The 23,430-nt window shown below is 37.8% G+C and overlaps 1 protein-coding gene across 1 annotated transcript in view; it reads left to right on the top strand.

Annotated features, from left to right (window-relative positions):
- The window catches only part of kcna4 (potassium voltage-gated channel, shaker-related subfamily, member 4), a 64,133-nt gene extending 40,856 nt beyond the window's left edge, over positions 1 to 23,277 (top strand). Inside the window, exon 3 of the mRNA XM_035417870.1 lies at positions 20,188 to 23,277. The gene's annotated coding sequence lies outside the window, so the exon portion shown is untranslated. The remainder of the gene's footprint in view (positions 1 to 20,187) is intronic.
- Positions 23,278 to 23,430: the final 153 nt, after the last annotated feature.

The following is a 23,430-nucleotide window of genomic DNA, read 5'->3' on the forward strand; positions in this document are numbered from 1 at the left end:
AGCTGTGCAGTGCATGTGATCATGATAAGCAGCAAACAAATACAAAGAAATTCCTTATTTTACATTTAAAAAGGGACCCAAGTTCACCTTTCCCTTTAGTGGAATTACACCACTGCCCTTTGTAAATGTGAACTTGCTCTGCAGGTGCGGGCAGGGAGATTCATCCTGGTTTAGGTTCTCGCTGGTAGTTGCATCCATATTTTATGACAATCACTTTGTAACCAGCCAGGGGTGGGCAGGGTTGCTAGCCTCCATCTTGCCCAACCAATCAGCAAATTAACATCGCACAGAGTGTGCACTAGCAATTAATTTCTTACGGTTCTGCATGGGCTTTCCACAGCCTAATGCATATGGAGCAAGAAATGTTTATAACTCAATACACAACTTGTGTGGCATGTGCTTCATAAACCATTTTTTCCTAATGGTATGTTACTCACTTATTATTATGCCCCCCAGCCGCCATAGAAGGCAGGAGGGGCATTATGTCGAGGCCCTGTTCGTCCGTCTGTCGTCCGTCAACAATTTGGTTTCCGCTCATTTAACAGAAAACACCTTTGTCGATTGGGATGATTTTTTGGTGGTGAATTGGACTTGACCACACGAAGGCTGGTTTCGATCGGTGACGCCACCGCTCATTCAATATGGCCGCCACGGCCACCATCTTGAATATGGTTTCTGCTCATTTAACAGAAAACGTCTTTGTCGATTGGGCTGATTTTTTGGTGGTGAATTGGACTTGACCACACGAAGGCTGGTTTTTATCGGTGATGCCACTGCTCATTCCATATTCATCTTGAATGAGCGGTGGTGTCACCGATAGAAACCAGCCTTCGTGTGGTCAAGTCCAATGTGTTACATTATGTGGTTCACAACATACGGTCGGGGGCATATGCCACGCCCTGCGGTTGCCATGTTAGTTTATAATAGCCTCTGAGAATGTAAAACGTATGTAGAGAACGTATTGCAAACATTGCAAACATGTATTGCAAACATTATTGCTGGGAAATATGCCGGTGTATGTTATTGTCCGATATTTCCCTATAGCCTAAGTACAACCCAGCAGTGTCTACTGTAAATAATGGTCTTCTCCCCACTGCAATTGCAGCCACCCCCAAAACCTGTCCTGTGTTCTGTTTCTTATACTAAAGACACTGTTGAAGACATTTTCATAAATTGAAAATATATTTGAGTTCAAGATTTTGGCTTATGTTTCTCCATGTTAGATAAAATGCGATTTACTTTATTGAACCCTGTGGGGGTAATTTGTCCCCTACATTTAACCCATCCTAACTACCTAGGAGCAGTGGGCAGTCAGTGCTGAGCCTGGAGATCAACTCCAGTTGTGAGGCCAATGCCTTGGTCAAGGGCAATGGCAGGAGTATACCTAACTTGACTTGCATGTCTTTCGGTGTGGGAGGAAACTGGGGTAGCCGGAGGAAACCTATGTGAACATGGTGAGAACATACAAGCTCAATGCAGAGAGGATCTGGCCAGCCAGGACTCAACATAACCTCTTTCCTGTGAGGCAGTAGTGCTAGCCCTTGTTCCACCAAGCCACCAAAGTTACATCCTCTCAGAAACAAGCTATTGTTCTGCCAGTTCTTTGATTTCTTTAGTTGCCTGCTCACAACAATGCTGAAATACAAATTGCTGCATGAAGTGTGCTCATTACATTTGGAAATGAAGCCCACTCTGTCAATGCATTTTTAACCGCCTCTGCAACAAACCAATACGTAGCCAAGCCTGGATAATAATGGCTACTCGCTTGCTACAGTGACTGTGACTTTGGTGACTTGGCTGATGGTTTTGCTTTAGTTAGGGTACCAGGGTACGACCATGGAGCAAGGGACAGGGCTGAACCAATCGTGTGAACTCAGGGTGAGGAAACAAGGCTGGAGCCATCCCTGAACTCGAGGAAGGGGCTGGAGCCCCAGGGAAAAAGAAACGGAGAAGACAAGGTTAGGCATTGTAAAGATTATCAACACACAGAGTAAATGTAGTCTATGTGCCAAAAAATAAACCCTTGGACAGAAGCTCCATCCAGCTGCTATAGAATCCTCAGCCACCAATGTTTAGGCCATAATGCCTAAAGCAGCCACTACTGGGAGCACTCCTACAGGAGCCCCAACCCCATTTCAATTTATGTTCTAACCCTGAAGGGCTAACTCATTCCATACATTCATGGACTAGGCAAAGCTATAGATGTATTAAGCTTGATTGACATATTTCAGTTTAAACACTCGGAATTACCATCTCTTTGTCTCCAACGAATGGCAGGAGAGTTCAATAAATATTTCCTGAGATATTGCCAAAAGGCTGTTTTGGCTATATGCAAGTGAGTGTTTTTACCTGAAGTTTTTTTTGGCTACTATTGTGTGTGTATATGTCAAGGAATCCAAATGTATGTAATCGTAAGTAGTCTTTTAGTGACTAACAGATTGCATAGTTTTTATATAGCACGCTAGCTTGTGGGGACTGCTAGCCAGGCAAAAGTGAATCACACCCCCTGTGGGGTTAAACCGAATGGGGTTGCTGGCCTGTTGTCAAGTAGACAGTAGTATCAATTAACTAATTCATTTTTCAATTCAGACGGGATCTTCAAAAATATATTGAACTCAACTTTAACTTTAGGCTACATGACGACGTGACTGGTACAGCTGTTTGGATTGAAGAGACATTGCACAGGAACCGAAGGATAATGTAAAGTCTTGTGATAGATTTTCACCGATACAGCTAGGCCACGAAAAACATATAAATGTAATCAAAAAAGAAAGACTGTTTGGATCATATAACATGGAAATTTATTCAATTGCCTTACTTTGTGTTAACTTTTAAAGATATTAAAACTAATATCTGTACCCTGCACCACATTTTTACCCCAACCATTCACTGACTCTGTAAATCTGGTAATATTGCTAGTGTATGGTATGTCCCAGAAATTTCATTGTGGTGTGTAATCATAGTCAAGGAATGTAGGCTATTTGTGTTAAAAATGATGAATCTATCACTGGTAAATTGGTATTTTCAGAATTCAGCCAAATACAAAAACGGTTATTTCTCCCCTCTCCCCTACTACCAGTATCTCAGTCTTATCAGAATTCAAGATGAGGAAATTTTGGGTCATCCAAGCCTTTACATTTTTAAGACAGGCCTCTAATTTGGCTTTGCCTGGTTTAAAAGATACATAAAGTTCATCTGCATAGCAGTGATTGTTAACACAATGTCCTCCAAAGAGGGACTCCAAAGTTTACTCTGAAATACTCAGATGAATTATTGTTTCTCCTAAAGGACTGAGATCTGTCAGAAAGATAAGAATTAAAAAACACATAAGGGCTTGTCCAGTGATACCAGCTAATTTTTCTAGCCTACAGAGGAGAATAAGGTAGTTTATGTTATGAAATGCTGCACTTAGATCATGTAGGACAACGACAGAGATATAGCCACAATCAAGAGAGAAATACTCTAGATCATTCAATACTCTGGCAAGGGCTGTCTCTGTACTATGATGCTAACTAAAATCAGAATGAAACCTCTCATACACATTGTTACCCTATAAGAAAAAAGAGAGCTGTTGAGCTACACGTTTCTCAGGGTTCTTTGATAGAACAAGAAGATTTGAAATTTGTCTATAGTTCATTAGGATGAACTAGGATTTCATGATTACAAACCGGGGGTAACAGCTAAATATAATAATATAATAAGATTAATAATAAGATTGCTAGTATCCTTGAACTATAGTAATCATAAATGTAAACTTATAAACACTTACTCTTACAAACAAGTGCCCAGATTTTTAAAAGTAAGCTAAAAAAAATTGCAACCCATGACATCACCCCAGAGGAAAAATCTTTTGCTCAGGATAGTCTTTTCTTTAACTCTTAAGAAAGTAGTAGGATCTCAATTGTACATCTTTTTGAGATCACTTCAATCTGAATTGTTGCTCCTAATAATGAGAGGATGAATTTGAGAATTCAGTAAGACAAATGGATATTGAATTGAGATGCGGTTGTTTCTCATGAGGTCACTATGAGAAAACTGAGACATATTTGAGAAGAATCATGAGATCCTAGGAGTTATAGCTGAGTTTTCTTTGAGCTCTTTCTCTGATCTCATGGTCCCATGTTCAGGAGACCTAAATTAGTCTTATTTAAGATCATTTAGAGATCTCTTGTTTTGATCAGAGTAAGACATAAATGAGATTATATGTGGTTGTTTCTCCTGAGTTGAATTTGAGAAGTAGGAGAAAAAGCCTTTGGTCTCACCTTAGTATTAAAAATAGCTCATTTGTGTCTAGGAAAAATGAAAGAAACAACAACTATGAGATCTCTTCTTGGATTTTGCTTTCCTATGGGACAAGCCCAAAGTCACATGTAATAAGTGGTCTTTTCAACTCCCAGAGAAATACATTTGTATTTGAATGCATTTGAAAGAAAATTGGACTGCTTTTGACTAACTGAGCACAGGGAATCTGTCCACAAACAAAAAATTCAGGAATGGAAACCTGGATGAAACGTTGTAAAATCTACCATTTTAAATCTTTTTCATGTACGTTCTTGGTGGTCATGGCATACGCCTGGGGATACACATAGCACAATGTGGGAACAACCACTGTATTGGGAATGGCTGCTCAGCTCAGCTAGTAGGCTTCGGAGTGAAAAGAAGTGGTGGGTGGCTGCATGCATTTTGCTGGATGCTCTGGCTCTTCTGCGTCCTTCCCAGTTTTGCTGAAGGATATTGCCGTAACGGGATTGATGCTCCGCACTGAGACAAGGGAAAAGTATCATTAAAAGTTAAAAATGAACTAATACTTCTGGTGTAATAGGCTACAATTGCTCATGTCTTCTCTTGGTATCTGTTGTCATTAATTGAAAAGAATTAAGACAACAAGCAACATCATAGTGGTTGAATATTAGCTGAGGGATTTGATGATTGTGTTTAGTGTTTTCTTTGTGATTGCTTACGGAGCGGCTCAGCTGGGATTGACATAATTTAACAAAATGTAAACACAGACAATGCAGTAATTTAAAAATAAGCCTTTGCCATGGTCACAAATGCAGTGTGCATTAAAACAAATGCGTCTGAACACGAATACGTGAGTATCCCCCGACCCCCACCCCATCGAATGCCGTTAATCCAATGTGACCGTATGTCATGGTATAATGCGATTTAAAGTGCAACGTGCTAGTGATTTCAGAGTGGTAAACCTCCTTGTCACTTCAAATCAAAATTATGTTCTGCAGTCTGACCCAGTGCTCTGTCAGAAATGCCATGCCTGATTTTCCACACCGAATGCTATTCGGTAGGTAAGGACAACAATTGTGAAAACAGCAGTGCTACACACAAATACGTGCATTAACAAATGCTGAAATGAACAAAGACCAAAATTGAAGTGGGGATGCAAGTGTGTTTTAAACTAGCACACAATCTTGAAGATAACATAATACATTTTGTATGTTTAATATTGGCAAGTGATGGTCAGCACACTGACAAAGTTTCATAATAAAAAAAATTATATTTTACAATAGATGCAATGTAATGTGTTGTGCATCATGCACTGAGACTGAACATTCTGTGGAGCATGTAAACCATGTTAAAGATACCAGGCCTAGAGGGGCAACTGTGTATTTATAGTCCATTGTGCTTAAAAGAATAATTCATCATGAATTTAAAATTTAATGTGTTTTGTCTTGTCTTACTGTAATATATATGCATGTTGAAAAGCTATATGTTAGTTTAAATAGCTAACCCTGACATCCATACAGAGTATTTGGCCCGCTCTGGACTGTAGCTCCAAATGGTCTCAGGGGCCATGTTGAGCAAAGGTGGGTTTTTTTCCCATGTACTGTATTTCTATTTTCACTTGTTATTCTACATTTGTTAACCATGTTGCTATTATTTGCTCTTCATCTGGAAAACTGGAATGGAGTGTGGGTCAAGTGCTAGTATTACATCTGTCATGCCAGAAGGCATTTGCCAATGCTATATGTAGGAGGAAAACAGGCTCAGTGAACCTCAAATATACATACGTGGCCATAAAGCATGCTCACTATACCCACAAGGATGCATACATTAAATCAACATTGACATTTGTTATGACAGATTCTGAATTATTCTTACTGTCTGCTTTTAACCTCCTGGATATTTCAATTATTTCTATCTAGTTATTGTACCTTTTATTTATTTGCTTAGCAGATGCAGTTATTCATAGCATACATTTTTCACATACTAACCATTTATAAAGTTGGATATTTACAGAAACAATTAGAGTTCATTAGGTCATTTTCCCAAGGCACTCCGGTGCCCTACCTGTGATATTAACCTGCAACCTCTGAGTTTCCCTTTACTATATAACACACCATTATAATACACTGCAGCTCATTTTACTGTTTGTAAGCAGAAATATATATTTTTTTCTGGCTGAAGCATGTAATTACCTTGAAACCATCATGCTCCAACAGCCAAATTCATGCATCGGAGTCTGTGCCTCTGCTCCCAAATGTTTTGGCAAAAGTATGTTTTGGTATTGCTATTATTCTTCTCTTGAAAATTGCCCAGTTTCTATAAAAAACTAAAATTCATTTAGTCTGCAAATTTAAATACAGCATTAAAATAATGCTAATTTCTGCCTCACAGCGGCTATCACTTGCTTACTCTAATATTGCAGCTCTTTGTGTCACTTGTCTGTTGTTAATTATGATATGGTTGCATTTAATTTTTACAAATATCCTATTCTTTTCCCCGTAAGGCATTTAAGGATACAGTCTATGGCTGTTAAAACCTCAGCAATGAATAGTGAGTCATACCTTTCCAGGAGAAATCCACCATCTTTGCAAGCTGGGCCTTGGTTTAAGAATGGGTCCAACCCAGTGGCAGGCAGGAACAAAGAAGGAAGAACTAAAATCCCATATTAACTCATGCTAAAAATAAATATCAATGTCTGAGTGACTACCGTATATCAGGACAGTCAGCACAGCCACCAATACACATATATACTTTGAAGTCTTAAATAGGGTTGGGGAGGGGGGACTTTTGTTGTAGGTAAATATTTGGCATAACAAGCCTTTTGTTGCTAGTTATACATTGATTGAAGCAGCCTAGATTAGATTGAATTATTTGCATTATACAAAGCCAACAGACCATCACATTGAGTAGGGTGCAAACTTGTTTGACTTGTTTCACAAAACTGCCACCACATAAAGAATGTGTACTTTTGTTTGGTGCCGGGAAGATGCACATTTCCATGCTCATTTTATTACATGGTGAACTGCTGTGTAAATATTCATAGGGTCTCCTAAAATGACTGCAGTGAAAGCTGCAGCCAAGGGCATTATGTGGCCTGAGGTGGGGTCACTGGAGAACACGCAGCAGAGCAGGGCCACTTCAGGCCTCATTGTCCCCAGGAAGGTCTATCCTGCCAACTGCAGTCTGCTGTGACCACTACTGATGACTCTCAGGGCACTGGTGAAGGGGAGTCTCTCTTTCAGCAGACACAGGATGCATTCCATTAAAGGCCATTGAAAATACATGTGCTTAGAGATATGGTGACAAACAGCTGCGCTCTAGTAGAGGAGGACAAGTTACGCACAGGATGTGTTACAATTAGGACAGATCCTAAATATAATCAAACTCTCAGGCCCTGTTTAACATGGCATTAACCTGCGTCATGGCATTAACATTAGCTAGTTGAACAAATCACATCCCCATAATTTTGATAGCTAGCTTTCTGAAGATGACAAGCGGTAGAGAAATTCAGTTGTTGCACCCATTTATTTTGCTATTTGAAACTGACTATCTGAAAAGCTATCTGAGACAACAGGCATGCTGTGAAAGGCAACAGAGGTTTCCTTTCCACCCACTGGCTGATTTCCACCCACAACTATTCATAGTCAGTTAGCCGCTAAATGTTCCCATATTTTCAACAATTACGAAAGCTGAGTAATCCAATGCTTGACAAAGAACTTGTAAGGGCTTGAACAGGTGATATTGTTTAATGGAATAAATATGAAAAATAATTGTGGACTAACACAGTATGCAAGTTATTTTTAAACAACAGACAATTACGAAAGCTACACTGACTACTTTTCGCTGAACATGCACTTGATTCACTTTGTGTGTTAAGTTTAATTTCCACCCACGATAGAACTATACGCACTGGAGATGCAACTGCATTTACACTTGCTTACTAATGTGGCTTCTGAGCAACAACTTTCTGAAGTGGTTTGGGAGATCAGATCTCCAATGTGTCTTGGGTATTTGTACACCTATATTTTAATGCTGTTTAGCCCAATCTGCATGAAGCACGGTCCCCCAGGACGCTTGTTAATGCCAGGTGTAAACAGGGCCTCAGAGCCTCTTTCTACTGCTGGTATTCTCAATCGGATGGAATGTTTTGGCAGGTTTGCCCGCGGGGCATTTGCCATGTGCCAATGCTCTCTAATTCTAGTTCCCTCGTCATCACGTTTCATTTTTCTCACTGGCTAGTTTCAGGTCATGTAAATAATTTTTTTTATAGCATGATTGTCATGATTGTTCTCTCTGTTTTGGACATGTGATCTGTCATCATCCAGCGTGACATTTAAAGTTCAGAGGCATGCTGTGTCCATACATTAGGGGCCCGTTATTGTTTCTGTTGCAAGCAAGATATAGGGGAATTGTCTGTGTGCATGTGTGTGTGTGTTCTGTGTGTGTGTGTGAGTGTACGCGCATATGTGTGTGTGTGTGCATGTGTTTGTGTGTGGATGCCTGCTGTTACACGGAAATATTTAATTGGAGTGGGAAAAAATTGCTTTAGCAAAATATTGGCAGCACTCTGCAACATTTCTTGGGCCATATTTTCTTTCTCCTCTTGCCAGGAAAATGTGCATTTCTATCCCTGTTTTTCCTGGAGGGCTTTTTATGAAGCTGTAGGATGAAGATGTAGTGAGTTTCAGTTTTGTCAGTGACTTTGCAGGCAGCGGATGAGGCAATGTTCTCTTGTGATATGAGCTGTAGTTTGGACGAAGCAAGGACAAGGATCTCTTAAGTGACTCTTAACAATCCTAGAGGATGTATTGCGAGGATCAGGTGAATTTCATGGACCAGGTTTACCTAACTGAACTGGCACCATTAGTAGGCTATTAGGACCAACCACTATACACGCCTAATGTTACTCTCAGAGACAGAAGTTTTAAAAGAAACAGAAGGGATAAACTGCATCTCCTCTTCTTGCTGCATTTTATGAAGAGAAAAGATTTACAGCCCTGAACAGAAGATCAGATGTCACTATTTCTGTTTTTATACTGGCTGGTGAGACAGCCTGTTAAGACAGAGTTGTCACACCATTCCTTTCAGGATAAATATCTGCTTGGAATATATGACATATATACAAATGTATGTAAATCTTACATTTAGAGAACATAAAATGTATAAAAAATATATGATTTGGTACTTTTTCATGACACAAAAAGGGTTTGGAAAATTCATGGCCAATCTTTGCGAAATGTTTGATAATGATGTTTGATTTACAGTAAGCATATTATATCATAATATCTAGTGATATATATATATTGCATATTTATATAGTACAAATCCTGAAATGAATATAAATGCATTAGATTTCAAGAAATATATAAATGAATGTATTGGAAATGAATGAAATTTTTTTTAGTATTGTTTGGTGGCTCCCCAAAACAACCAAAATGTCTTGCTTCACCTGTATATGGTGAAAAGACCAGCATCTGCTCAGGTACCTAATCAGTTCTTTTACTGTACTCTTCACTTTGGAGAGTCTTCTTCTCCCTTACATTCTACCCCTCACCTATAGATTTATCCATGGTGTTTCTTCTTAAAGCATTCAGTACCAGTCTCTGGCTTGGTCTTATTTCTGTCATGCCTTCATATAGTTGTACTTAAGTGCTATTTCCATGCTGTATTTTTGATATTTTTACTATCTTCTCCAAGAAATATCAGCTTCTGTACTACCGATGAACCCTCATGGCTTATGGTCCTCTTAAATGTCTTTTGACACTGGTATATTATTTTAAAAATACATTTAGCATTTTTTGAGAAAGCTTTCTGGCAATGCTTAATATTTTCTAAAACATTCATTGTACAATTCTTGTACAATGAATTTGAAAAATATTGATTGTTTTATATTGCTTTTTATATAACAAAATGTCTGCGAAGTGACTGTAATGTAAGTAGTATCTTTCCTGATCATGTTGACAAGGCTAAGCTAATACTGGGCTGTATACCACTGGCAAGATTTATGAGAGTACTGTTGTCCTCCAAATGTTGACGGTTTGCAATGCTGTTGGATTTAGTTGTCCCCAGTCCTGTCTCTATTCATTCAGTACTATGCCACTATTAATACATGGCATAGCATGAGCAGGGTTGCCAGGTTGTTCTAGGAAAACTTGAAATGCCATTTCAAAACTAGCTGAAACCTTCCAAAATCCTAAAGATGTGTGTGTACCAGCTGGAACTTCGAAACAGTAAATATGAGGAGTGAGGACTTCCTGAGAGGGTAGAATGAATGAGGAAATAAGAGGCACAGGAACACCCTCACTCGTATCTGCAGAGTCAGGAGGAAGCTCCTTATCTGGGTGCTTATGATTACCATGGAGATGATATTTAGATCTTCGGAAATGGCTGTGTACACATGCAGGGTGTAGAAAACATCCCACAATATTAATTGCATGAGCAATGCAATAACTAGAAAACGCTTGACAATTCTGGTGAATTCTAATGCATTAAAATCAATTAACACACCTCATGCTTGCCTATGAAATATTGTTCCACTCTAGTACACTCCCCCATGAGTCTACAGTGCCTGGAAAGAGAAATCTGAGCATTTTTTTCCCTGCAATGTGCTTGGTTCCTGATTGGCTCATGCAAGTTTTAGTTAGCATTATGTTATAGGTCATTAAGCCTTAAGTCTTTTTTTTGTCTGTGGGGTGCTGATTGCCAGGCTCATGGAGACAGCTACATGTCCATGCATAGCTCTGCCACTAATCCAAAAATCAAAAAAGTTAGGGCAATATAGTAAAGAAACCTCTTCATACCCTGGAAATTTGGTAGTTGGTTACCACTGGTATTACCAATGGCAGCAAATACAACCATCATAAAAAAAAAAAAATAATTTAACTGGCCCTGAGTGCCTGTTTGGTATCATAAAAGGCAAACATACATGGGCTACAAAAACATACATAGGAAGGAATAAAATTAAAAATAAAATGAAGCAATCTTTTCTGCACAGCTTCTTATCATTCGTGTTCTCTTTTCTCTCAGCAATGATTTTGGGCTCCTGGGTGGCTCTGTTAAGGCATTGTTTAGGGCTGCCCCCTGAATTCGAATCATCTGTCAGAGACCCCTCAGTCGACTGAGATTATTTGAGTCGAGCAGTCGTTTTTTTTTTAGGCAGTCAATGTGCATTACAATACCGGAATACATCATTATAGATAGAACCTTACAAAAATGGACAGTGGTTATATTACAATATTGAATTATAAATCAAATAAAGGTAATTATAAATTTAGTTTTTATATTCTTGCAACCTGCGCATGCTAGAAAAATTCCATGTGACAACGAAAGGTTTTACTTCAAAGCGGACAATGCCGTGAATTTATTTAAACCGTTTGCATTTAATCTAATCTTAAATTGCTTAATTTGTTAATTTATTATTTTACACGTTTATTTAGATTTATATATTACTTTTTGTAGGCTATTTAAGAGAAATAAAAAGGGTCTCGTTGCACACAAGTCAGTTATTTGAAGGCTGACAATACCGTTTATTTGAACTGTTGTTTACAAAAGCATTATTTTCAACTATAATAATTCAAATTTTAAATTGCTTCATTTGTTAGTTTGTTCTTTTACATGTTTGTTTAGATGTATAGGCCTAGATTAGGCTTCGTATATTTAAAGAGAAGTAAACAAGTAGCCTCCTATCTTGTTGAAGAAGATATGTCAGTTATTTCAAAGCGGACAATGCCGTGAATTTATTTAAACTGTTTCATTTGTTTGTTAATTTTTAATGTTTAAAGCAAAATAAAGAAGTTATAAGAGCTAGGTTTAACCAGAAATACCTGTGTACTGTCTCATTATTGTGACACATGATTTTTATTTTAAATGCTCAAAAAAATGTTCATATGACTCTGTTGCACTTGACTATGTTAACGTGGTCTAAATCAGCACTGAAACGCATGCCAATGTACTATATTGCCAGAAAGCCTTATAGACCTTTATATATAAAACAAATCGTCGAATCGTCGTATTGAACTGCTGAATCCGATTCGACTAAGAAAATTCTAGTCAGGCACAGCCATAGTATTGTTCTAATGCCTGGATGGGCCCTGTGGTCTGGTATCCACTCATCAAGCAGGTCATGCCAGCTTCAACTACAGCCCAGAAATTGCCATGGGACCTGAGGGTTGTAGTCGGTTAGAATGACTGTGTCTCGTTGTGTGAACCCTGCTGGTCAATCGGGCGCCCGACAGTCTGCTGTTAAGCTACACGTGAAGTGTCCTCCTCTGAATTATGTTTATGCAAGTCCGTTTTGCAAAAAGGGTTGATAAGAAGCAACGACTGACATCATGTACTTTGGAGGAGAGCACATGGTTTGTCTGAAGTCTCCCAAATGACACTTACAATGATACTTTTTCTGCTGTATAAATTTGTGAGCATTTTTCTTTGGGCTATTAAATTGCTGCAGGACCTATGTTCCTTTCTGTATCTGTTTTTCAGCATACGTATAAATAATTTCTTGTAGGTGTGCAGCGCGCGTGTGTGTGTGTGTGTGTGATTGGGGGAGGGGAGTGTATAGTATTTTTTAAACATGGAGTTGTCAATGTATGGAACAGCTTTCCAGGTCATATTGAAGCTGAGACCCATGGGATATTAAAGGCCAGGCTTGACACAGCGCTGAATAGTCTCAAGAGTACACAAAATGACAAGACCAGATGGGCTGCATGGCCTTATGTCATCATCAGACATTTGTATTTTATTGCTCTTGTGTTATTCTCATAAACATTATTATCATGTAATTTCATGCTTACACGGTAGAACATGTAATTTTTTATGTGTTCATAAATCTATAATTGATATAGTCTAATTGATCTCTCTTGAAATATGTTATATTGCTGAACATACACTCCATTTATTATGTATTCCTCATATTCTGGTAAAAATTTTTTTTTTTACCATATTCCATATTTACCTATGTTTGGGTCCTTGTAATTATTATTACCTCTTTGTATTTTTGTAGGGGTTTTCACATTTTTTCTTATCAATTTTGAATGTCTAATCGTATTCATAATCAGTGTTATTGGCAGCAGCCTCAAATCAGTGCACTAGAACAGTGCCGTAACAGAATGAGCCATCCAAGAGTCCCTTCTTATGGTTTCCAACATCCTCTTGCCTGTGTCCATCTCAGACTGTTGTGTTTTGTGTTCTGTCTTTAAGTGCTGGTCTGTTGTAAATCTGTGTCCTGTGGTCTAAAGAAAATTTGCAAGGTGCAAAAAATAAATTAACCGTTAGAGGCCTAGGGCGATTTTGATGTTTTTTCTCTGTTTAATTTCTAAAAAACCGAGGATAGTGAAAAAACATCAAAATCGCCCTAGGTCTCAAACGGTTAATTTATATAACCCCCTCATTATTTTTTACAAGACTTGCCCCTATCAGTAAATGTCAGGTTTTGGCCTGGATATGTGAATTAGTTGGTAGGTCAATATCGCTTGCTAAAAAATGCATTACTTGACTATATCACCTAAGCCAAAGGTGTCAGCTCAAGTATAACATCTGACATTACAAGAATAGGTTGTATGAAGTAACAATATCGTAGCGTCATGTCAAAAGAACATACCATTGCATTATAATGGGTAAAAATATCAGTAGAGTACCTGGCGAAAATATGTTCAGAGAACTGAAATAGTAAAACAACGCTTTGTTTGTTTTGAAGATACCTCAAGCAATTCAAACAATAATTATGTCTAATTACAATATATGACCACTCAGTCGCAAAAGGGACATCTCTACGCGTAAAACCAATGGTAAGGTTGTATATTTATTCAATATTTAGTCCCAGATATTGACTGTAGAATGACATGGTATAATTTTTAAAAACTTTGTCTTGTTTATTTCGTTATTCAGTGAGCAGCGTTTTCACTGCTGTATTGGCATATCTTAGGGCTATTGTTGGGTTTATCTTGTTGCTATGACGGAATATGATATTTTAGTGGTAAAAGAATATTTTTATGAATGCCCAGATAGACAATATTGTGAATTATGTCATGGGTGGGGGTGTAGTTGCAGATGAGACTGCAGGGAGGGGGTTCTTGTTAAATGAACGACCAGAGCGACAATGGTGGCGCTGCGAAACTTCGTATTCGGCGTAGTTGTTGTGTATCATCGTAAAGCATTTCTGTTTTCAACTCATACTTTGGTTGCAGGAGCAATGAATGTCCGAGTTCAACAATCTAGGCATGCTGGCATGCCGATCACTAGGGAGTGCTTTTTGATGCAATTTGCATCACTCGGCTTCAAAGAATTAAATCCATCAGTATACAAGGTAACAGCCCATGGGCCCGTCTATGACCTAACAGAATGAGGTCAATATTCCTACAAGAATTACACAAGCTTAGTGGAGTTGCAGAGCTGAAAGTTTGGAGTTGTTCTGGGCTCAAATTCCAGCTAAGCTTTGTCTTTATCAAGGCTCCCACAGGTCCCATTTCCTGTGATTAGTTTTAAGTTTAGAAAAATGGCATGTGTGGTTTGAGTTGGGTAAGTACATATTTTTTAAAACTGTGTACCACACTGAACCATGTGAAAATGTGTGAACCCCACATTACTGCAGAGCCATATTGATTGATTTCTTTAGCCTGCCTGTTTCAGCTTGCTCTTTCTCAGTGTGATACTGCAGCCATTATCCTAGTGTGAGATTTAATCTCTTTTACATTGTCTTTCATTCATTCAGATCTCCATTCAGCAACACGGAATCCAATGAAACAACGGACATGAGATATGGGAGCCTTGCGGTTAAAATGATACATGACTTGAACTCATAACAGTAGTCTCACTCCATGTCCTCTCTATTATATGAATGTTTCTGTACTTTTCTTGTCTGAATTTCACAGTGGACGGAACTTCAGATTACTAAAATGGTTGCTACTTTGATGTGGGTCCTTTAATAAAGATAAATTGAATCTTATAATATGACACTAGAGACAGACAGTGCAGGTACTGTGGTCTGGAAACAGCTGATAAATACTTTAGGTATTTAACCACCACATATTAAAATAATGCTGAATATATTGGGCCCATGTTTGAATTACAAATGATCAATCAGCACCTTTAGAACTATATATGCACTGTCCTGTCAGTACAATGAGGATTGAGTAAAATATGTTCATGTTTTGAATGCAGTGGTTTTAACACCCATGCTTAATGTTCGGCATTCTGAATACCAAACACAAGTGTATCAAGCTTTTAAACTTCTATCTTATCCAACATATAAAATATATGTATTTAATTAATAATATAACATATTATATTATTGTATAATTATACAATAATACAGCTTGGCTGAATACTGGAATCTGATTGGTACAAGGGTGCATACATTTTCAATAACCGGACATCTTGGCCTTTTAACAGTTATAAAATTTATGCACTACAAAATTCAACATTCTAAAGCAGTTATACAGCAATGTCATTTTTTCAATTTTTAATTATTGTTATATATCTGCTTTTTAATGTCCAATTTCACAACTGATGGCAACGTTGAATCACAGTTATAGTTACTGTAGGAAACTTCATTTAGGGTTGCCAACAATCCTGTAAAACACAAAATCGTCCCTTATTTGGATAGTACAATAGGCATTCCATATTTAACTCATGGCTACGGGAGATATTTTCTTCTGTATTTTTGCTGTTTCAAATATAATTCAATAGCTAGCTAGGTAGCTGGGATAACAAGCATGCCGTGAGACCATTTTGACGTAAACCCCGCTGAGTTTCAATACTGGGTTGGTGACAAGTGACGGCAAAACCTAGCAAAGAGCTAGCTTGTATTCTAACCCGGTTTCAAAGGGTCTTAGAAAGACGCTGAGATGAGTTATGGTTTCATGAACTTTTCTTAAATAATGTAATGACAAAAATCACCAAAATTGGTGCTAATTGCATGGCATAAAAACAGGAAGGAACAATTTTTCTGATAGAATCATTGTTTTCATAGAATTAACGACCAGAGGTTTTTGCTTAACAATGTTGTAAATAGAGCAGTTAACGAGAGTTTTGCATAGCAACGGTTCACATAGAACTATCAACAAGAGTTTTGCTTGACAACAGTAAAACAATATGGTGAAACGGCTACTGAAGAATATTAAAATTTCAGCTGATTAAGTTGATAAAATCAATAAAGGTGAAAGTGACTAATATATAGTCATTGTTGGTAACCATTGTATAAGAGGAATAAACCACTCTGGGCTGTCCCATTAATGGAAAATAATGTACTCCAGGGATGGTTAAGCAACCTCTGCTTTGCCTTGGCCGCATCACCACCCCGTCATTCATTATTTTGCAATAACGGGACAGCCTGTCGTGGTTTCTTCCTTACTTATCATATACAAAATATTATCTATTACAATATAATTTGATCTGGCAAACTTTCTTCGAGTAACCATAAGAATGTTGTCAGTTTTCTCTATTCCCCCCATACACACACACTCAGGGTCTGCTTTTGTCCCCCTCCCCTCAACTGGCATAGAAATGTGTCATGGTGCCTCTTTCTCTGAGCATCTAACTACTACGGCGCACAGAACACAAAGCTATTTATGGAGCCAGAGGACCAGTGTGAAAGAACAAAGATCATGTTCCTTTTGATTTTAAGCTTGAATGCAATTTGTAACATTTAATTGAAATCATTGATTAAATCATTGTATATAGATTAAGGTTGTTAAGGTCTGATAGTTGAAGTCTAATTTTTAGAAGCAATTCCAATTTCAAGGGAAAACCCACGCAGTGCGATTTTTTTGTTTTGTTGACTGGAAAATATTTTTCCTCAAGGTGGAGATTACAACTGGCTTGGTTTGTCTACAAATATCACTTCTGTTGTTAGAAGCAGAAGTAAATGTCCATGTTTTGGGGGTATTCAATAGCTGACCTGCATTAATTCCTAACATATTCATGTTTGGGCTCTTTATAAAACCTTGAATCCTTTGGTAATAATATCATAATGCTTAGCCCTGCTTCCAACAACATAAGGCAACTTTAATTCAGCAATTTGTTAGCTTTCAGAAAAGACAGTCCTTGTCTTACCCCACTCCCACACCTCCACCCTTCCACGCCTCGCCCAGTCAGTGCAATCATGCTTTCTCTCAACCACATCCCCTCCACTCTTGCTGCAACATATATGGCTAAATTTTAATCTAAGTGCACAGTCTGAAGTGCATGGCGCAAGTGCATTTAGGGTATGTCCAAATCCACTTTTTCTAGTTTAACGGCAGATAATCTGAGCGCAAAGTAAGGCGCATGGTTCAAAGGGGTTGTACTTAGTCTCTTAATTAATCATAGGTGTGTTTTGCGCGTAACATGAATTGAACCAATCAGAGTGTCATCTCCCATTCCCTTTCAAAGCCAGGTGCGCTTGCACCTTGGTAGATTGCTATTATAATGGCAGATAATTCTGATAAATAACATAACATAACATAACATAAGACGAGAACAGGCCATTCAGCCAACTCTGCTCGTCTATTCCTCCACTAAACTGTACTTAATGCTTAGTTTACCTAAAAGCTAAATAGTATATAACACTGTATCAAGCCGGGCCTTGAATACCCCCAGTGTTTCTGCTTCCACTACCAGGCAAGCTATTCCATACATTGACCACTCTCTGTGTGAAAAAATATTTAATGTCTGTGTGAAATTTACCCTTTACCAGTTTCCATTTATGCCCACTTGTCCTGCTAACTGAACTCAACTTGAATAATTTCCTGTAGTTCACTTTGTTAAAAATTTAAAAGTCTCAATCAAATCTCCCCAAAGTCTCCTTTTACTAAGCTTGAAAAGTCCAAGCATCTCAAGCCTTTCCCATAACACTTATCTTGTATACCCAGAATCAATCTGGTTGCCCGTCTTTGGGCCTTTTCCAGCGCCTCTATATCTTTCTTGTAGTACGGTCCCCAGAACTGCACACAAGACTCTAAGTGTGGTCTGACAAGGGTATTGTATAGGGTGATTATGATCTCCTTAGATTTATACATGTATCCCAGCATCCTGTTGGCTTTTTTTTTTTACTGCTACAGCACATTGACCAGACCCTGATAGGCTTTGATCAACTATTACTCCCAAGTTTTTTTCTACATGTGTACATTCTAATTTTGTGCCACCCAAAAGCCATGTTTTTATTCCCCACATGTAGGACTTAACATTTAGTTATATTGAATTTAATTTGCCAGGTGTTTTGCCCACTTTTGGATTCTGTTTAAATCTTCTTGGATTACTTTAATAGATTCCAAACTATTGGCTAAACCTCCCATCTGCAAATTGAACTAGTGTACTTTCAATGTCCGTGTCAAGGTCATTTATGTAAGTGAGGAAGAGCAGTGGACCCAGCACTGATCCCTGTGGAACTCCACTTCCCACAATACCATGCTCAGATAATATCCCTCCTACTACTACCCCTTGTGTTCTATCCCGTAACCAGTTCTGAACCCAGTCTGAAATGCCTCCTGTAATTCCTACTGTCCTCATTTTGATAATGAGTTTGTCATGAGGAACCTTATCAAATGCCTTTTGGAAATCTAAGTATATAATATCATAAGCCTTGCTCCCATCCAGACACTTGGTAGCTTGCTCAAGGAATGTCAGAAGGTTTGTCAGGCATGACCTTCCCTTGCAGAAACCATGTTGGCTATCCCTTAGGATGTTATTATTTTCAAGAAATAATTCTAGTTTGAAATGTTATGACTAACCATTACAACATGTATTTAAAAAAAATATTGCGCGTTGTGCACCTGCGTATGGAGGCGCATATTACTATCTTAATAATGCGCCCAGTAAAATACTGCGCCATTGACTGGTTTTTTTTTGTCAATCGCGCAATCGCTTTCCGCTGCCTCAAGATAGCAATGCGCCAACAATGTGCCTGACCACACCTCATTTTAAGATCAACACGCCCATGGACGCTCAGATGGGCACAAGTACATTTGCTATTTAAACAACGTGGGCGCTGGATGGGAAAATGACAACTGAGTCGGCCTGAAACTAGCAAAGACACTTGCGTTGCACTTGGCGCCGCTTTGCACCGGGTGTAAGATAGAGCCCCTAATGTGACATTTCTTGACAATTTGTGAGTACTTAACATCAGCCAGTTAACATCTGTTGTGGTGAACATTCAGGGGTTGATATCTGCTGTTGCCATTTGGGGAATCTGAACCTTGCTCCCGGGGCTGTTGTTTTTTGGTGTGCGGAGGAATATTTTGGAATATTTGGCTGTTTTTTTGGTTTTTAATTTTGATCTTGGTTTTCTTGGGACTATTTGGGGCAAACATACTGTGGTTTGGTATTTCCCTTCATTAATTTCTTTTGAGACTGTAACCTGTCCAAGTCTGTAACATCTGTTCTTTAAGGTAGTTGACCTTTGTCCTTAGACTAGACGTTGAATCATTTGTTGTGACGTCATAAATTTCTTAATCTGATTGTGATAAGGGTTGATCCAAACGATCTGCTCTGCCAATTGACAAATTTGATGATTTAATAAATAATGAATGTCTTACATTATTAATTAAATACATATAATATATTTTATATGTTAAGTCAAAACTTTAAAATGTTGATACACTTGTGTTTGATATGCAGAGTGCTGAACGTTAAAATAGGGTGTTAGCTGTTAAAACCACTGGATTCAGAACATCAACATATTTTACTCAATTATCACTGTCTTGACAGTACCTACTAAAGCAGAAGAACCAAAACCACAGAGTGAACAGTGTTCCCAGTGGGTATTTTCAGTTTTCATCCCATCACTACCAACTTCCCTAAACAACCAGGGTTTCTTTGAATAAATATTTTCAATAATTTAATCTCTCTCTCTATGCTGTTCCCGCATAATCGGTTAGTTGCAGGGGTTTACAAACAATTCAAACATGTCCCTCTTCTGCAGAGGCAAAATTTAACCTGGCCATGCTGTATTTCTGTCTCTCTTTTCCACAGTACTGTTAAGCACCGGCCCAGAAGACGGTCCTTCCGTGAATATGCATCATCCCTGACGCAAGTATTGACACTGTCATGAAAATGCGCTGCCTGACAGCAAGCATACTTGCTGCTCATGTGAGAAACTGCTCCCTGGCCAAGCAAAGACTGATGCTGTCTTCAAGACTAGCGATTCCCTTTGACAGTGTGGGGATTGACGCTGCAGTAAGACACTGTGTTGGACAGAGACATAGGAAGGTGTGCAAGTCACAACTCAGCTGATTGCCTTAAATAATAGTAAATATATATTTATATATAAATGCATATATATATATATATAAATATATATGAGATGACAGAACTAGAGACCTATTGAAGGTAACCTTTTTTTTCCTTTTTTAATTGTGAAGCAGTGTCTCGCCAGAAACAGATGTGAATATTTTAATATAATGGGGGAAATTGTCAGGTTGTGGCTTTTGTGTTTGTTTTTACTTTTACCGGCTTTATTGTTGCAACCAATAACCAAACAAAGAACAACTGTTAGTCTTGCCAGTGATGTCATTTGATCTATTTTTATCTTTTTTTAACCAAATACCACTGGCAAGTGCAGTACAAGTGGAGCTGCTGAAACAAAGAACTTTATGTCAGTTCATTCATATCCCTTTTTAATCAGCAGTCGTGTTTCTGCAATATTTTTTTGGGTATTCATATCCATTACTGCATTTAATTCATAATTATGTGGTTATAATGTCTGGTGTAGAAAGACACCAATGTGTGTGTGTGTGTGTGTGTGGTTGTGTCTGCGTGTTTGTCTGTGTGCATGTCCTGAGGTATATTTAAATAGAAATTTGCAACAATGGAATTAGCAAAAAAAGAAAACAAAACATAGGAACAGCATGAACAGGCCAAGTGAGCATACGCATACCTTCTCTTTTACTAAAAGACACACACATGCACACACATACACGCACGCACACACACACACACACACACACACACACATACATCAAATACATGCAGTACAGCCCAGAAATCAGAAAGCTGATTGTTTTATTTGGCATGTGGTTGTCTTTTGCATAAACCTCAAAAACATTAAGAATGCCCAGGAGTGAAACAGTCACTGAGGGATTTTTCAAAAATACAACGTAATTGTGTAAATGGCAGATGTTTAAGAGACTCTGATACAGACAGAACCAGTTGCAATAGCTTTGTCTACATGTAAGCTAAAAAAAAAACTTAAAAATGTGCTTTTTAGCCTTCAGTCTTACTTGACCAAAGTTGTATTGTCTGACAGTATTCTGCAGGTGTAGTGAAAATGAATAACAAAAAATAAATATGGGTAGAATATGCATAAAAACTGAAATCTTTTTAAGTGTGTCCTACAATATTTAACATCGTAATTGCTTACAAAAAAGTAATGACATTCTACACAATACTACACTATGACTGTTAGCTTTTATCAGAAAAGGAAAGACACCTGCATTTAAACTCAACTGAATGTGCAGTAGTTATAATTATTGAGGAGGCTGTATTTTCAAACAGCAGATGTCTTCTGCACATATGTTTTCTTGTTTTAGCAGTGCACTGTGGACTTAGTATTTGACCCTACACCCTCAGACTGCTTGTGTAACATAACATTAAAGCTCCACAACTGTCATTTGTGTGGAAATATGAAGACATTCACTGAAACAGCTTGAAGAAAAGGTGTTTGTTTCCCTAAAATATCATGTGCAACTGCAAGGTCAACCATCCAGGTCAATAGCCAAGCATTTTACAAGTAAAATATGTCTCCACATATGTGCATGTCACAATATCTGTAAACAAAGCCATTGCATACTGGAAGTCATATATTGTGTGTCATATTTAGAGTTTAGGAATTTATTACCTTTGCAATGTGATGTACAAGTCCCCCTAAGTGTACAAATTAATAAGGTGATTTTATGTCTATACCTGGCCACTTTGTGATTAGTAACTGGAAATGTCTTATTTTTTTATATTTTAGGTTGTAAAAAAGCAAAAATAACTATTTTTGGATAGTGCTATTCAATGACAAAAAAGTAAAAGTATCTTTGCCCATCTGTTAGTGCATCTGGTGCACCCAAGATAGTTTCTTAATTAGTCCTAAATGAATATCCTGTTCACCACCATGAAATTGCAATTTAAACGCTGCTTTATTTTTGTATTATTTTGTAAGATGTCATTTCCCAAAAGCAAAACCATTATTTCATGAAACATGTATTTATAAATACTGTGGGGGAAAACTAACAATTGGTAATGGTATATAAAGAAGGTATGGTTTAATTACTGCTAAAGGAAGTATGGTTTGATTACTGATAAAACAAGGCCATCACAAACAACAATATTTTCAAATTTAGGAAATAAAAAAAGCAGCTTGAAATTTTCTTTGACCCAGATAAAACAAGCTACAATATGCCCGATTCCATCCATTTAGCTGTAGGATGTTTTATGGTGTCTGCACACTGAAACCACATCCCCTAAATGGTGAAAAAGATACTTCTCAGTCATCAAGATCATTTTGTGTCCTCTATGATATCATACCTCTGTGAATTTTGCAATAAAAACAAATGTTAATGGCCTAGTATTCTCAATGTTTAAACTCATGGTGTGTCATTGACCTTTGTATGGTATAGTTGTTCTCATAAATTCTGGCGAATAATTTATGGGAAGGTGATGTATACTCCAAAATGTTCTATTATCTAAAAACCACAAAAATGCTAGGAATCCTAAAGTATATAGTTTTGTATGGAAAGACCATGTACAATATTGCTAATATTGCTATCTAATTCTTCCTGGTGATCCTGAATTCATATGAATTTGGCCATTCTTGCTTTTTGCATGATGCTGTTTCCCACATTCTCGTCCTTATTTAAAATGTATTCTTGTTATTTATTTGGGTGCTACCTTGGTATTTTTGGGACCCTCTCATTTCCTTTGTTTTACTTTTTTTTCTAAAACAATCATCCAAATTCTGGATTTTCTACATTCATATAATTTTGTAGGCAGCAATATGAGGTGATGGAATACTGAATTACGTGCAATGTTCAATTAAAAACATAAATATATTAAATAAAAACAAAGAAACACAAATTACTCTTGTTTGGTGTGGACTGTGTCTATGCATTTGGATCTATGCATGCAGAAGAACCTGGACGGCTGTGTGAATTGGCCTTTTCCTAAGGAAAAGCCGATTGGTGGCAACAAAAGGTCAAGGCATATGATGTCACTCCATTATTTTCACATTTT

This window comes from Anguilla anguilla, chromosome 5 (genome assembly GCF_013347855.1).
Source record: "Anguilla anguilla isolate fAngAng1 chromosome 5, fAngAng1.pri, whole genome shotgun sequence".
Lineage (NCBI taxonomy): Eukaryota > Metazoa > Chordata > Actinopteri > Anguilliformes > Anguillidae > Anguilla > Anguilla anguilla.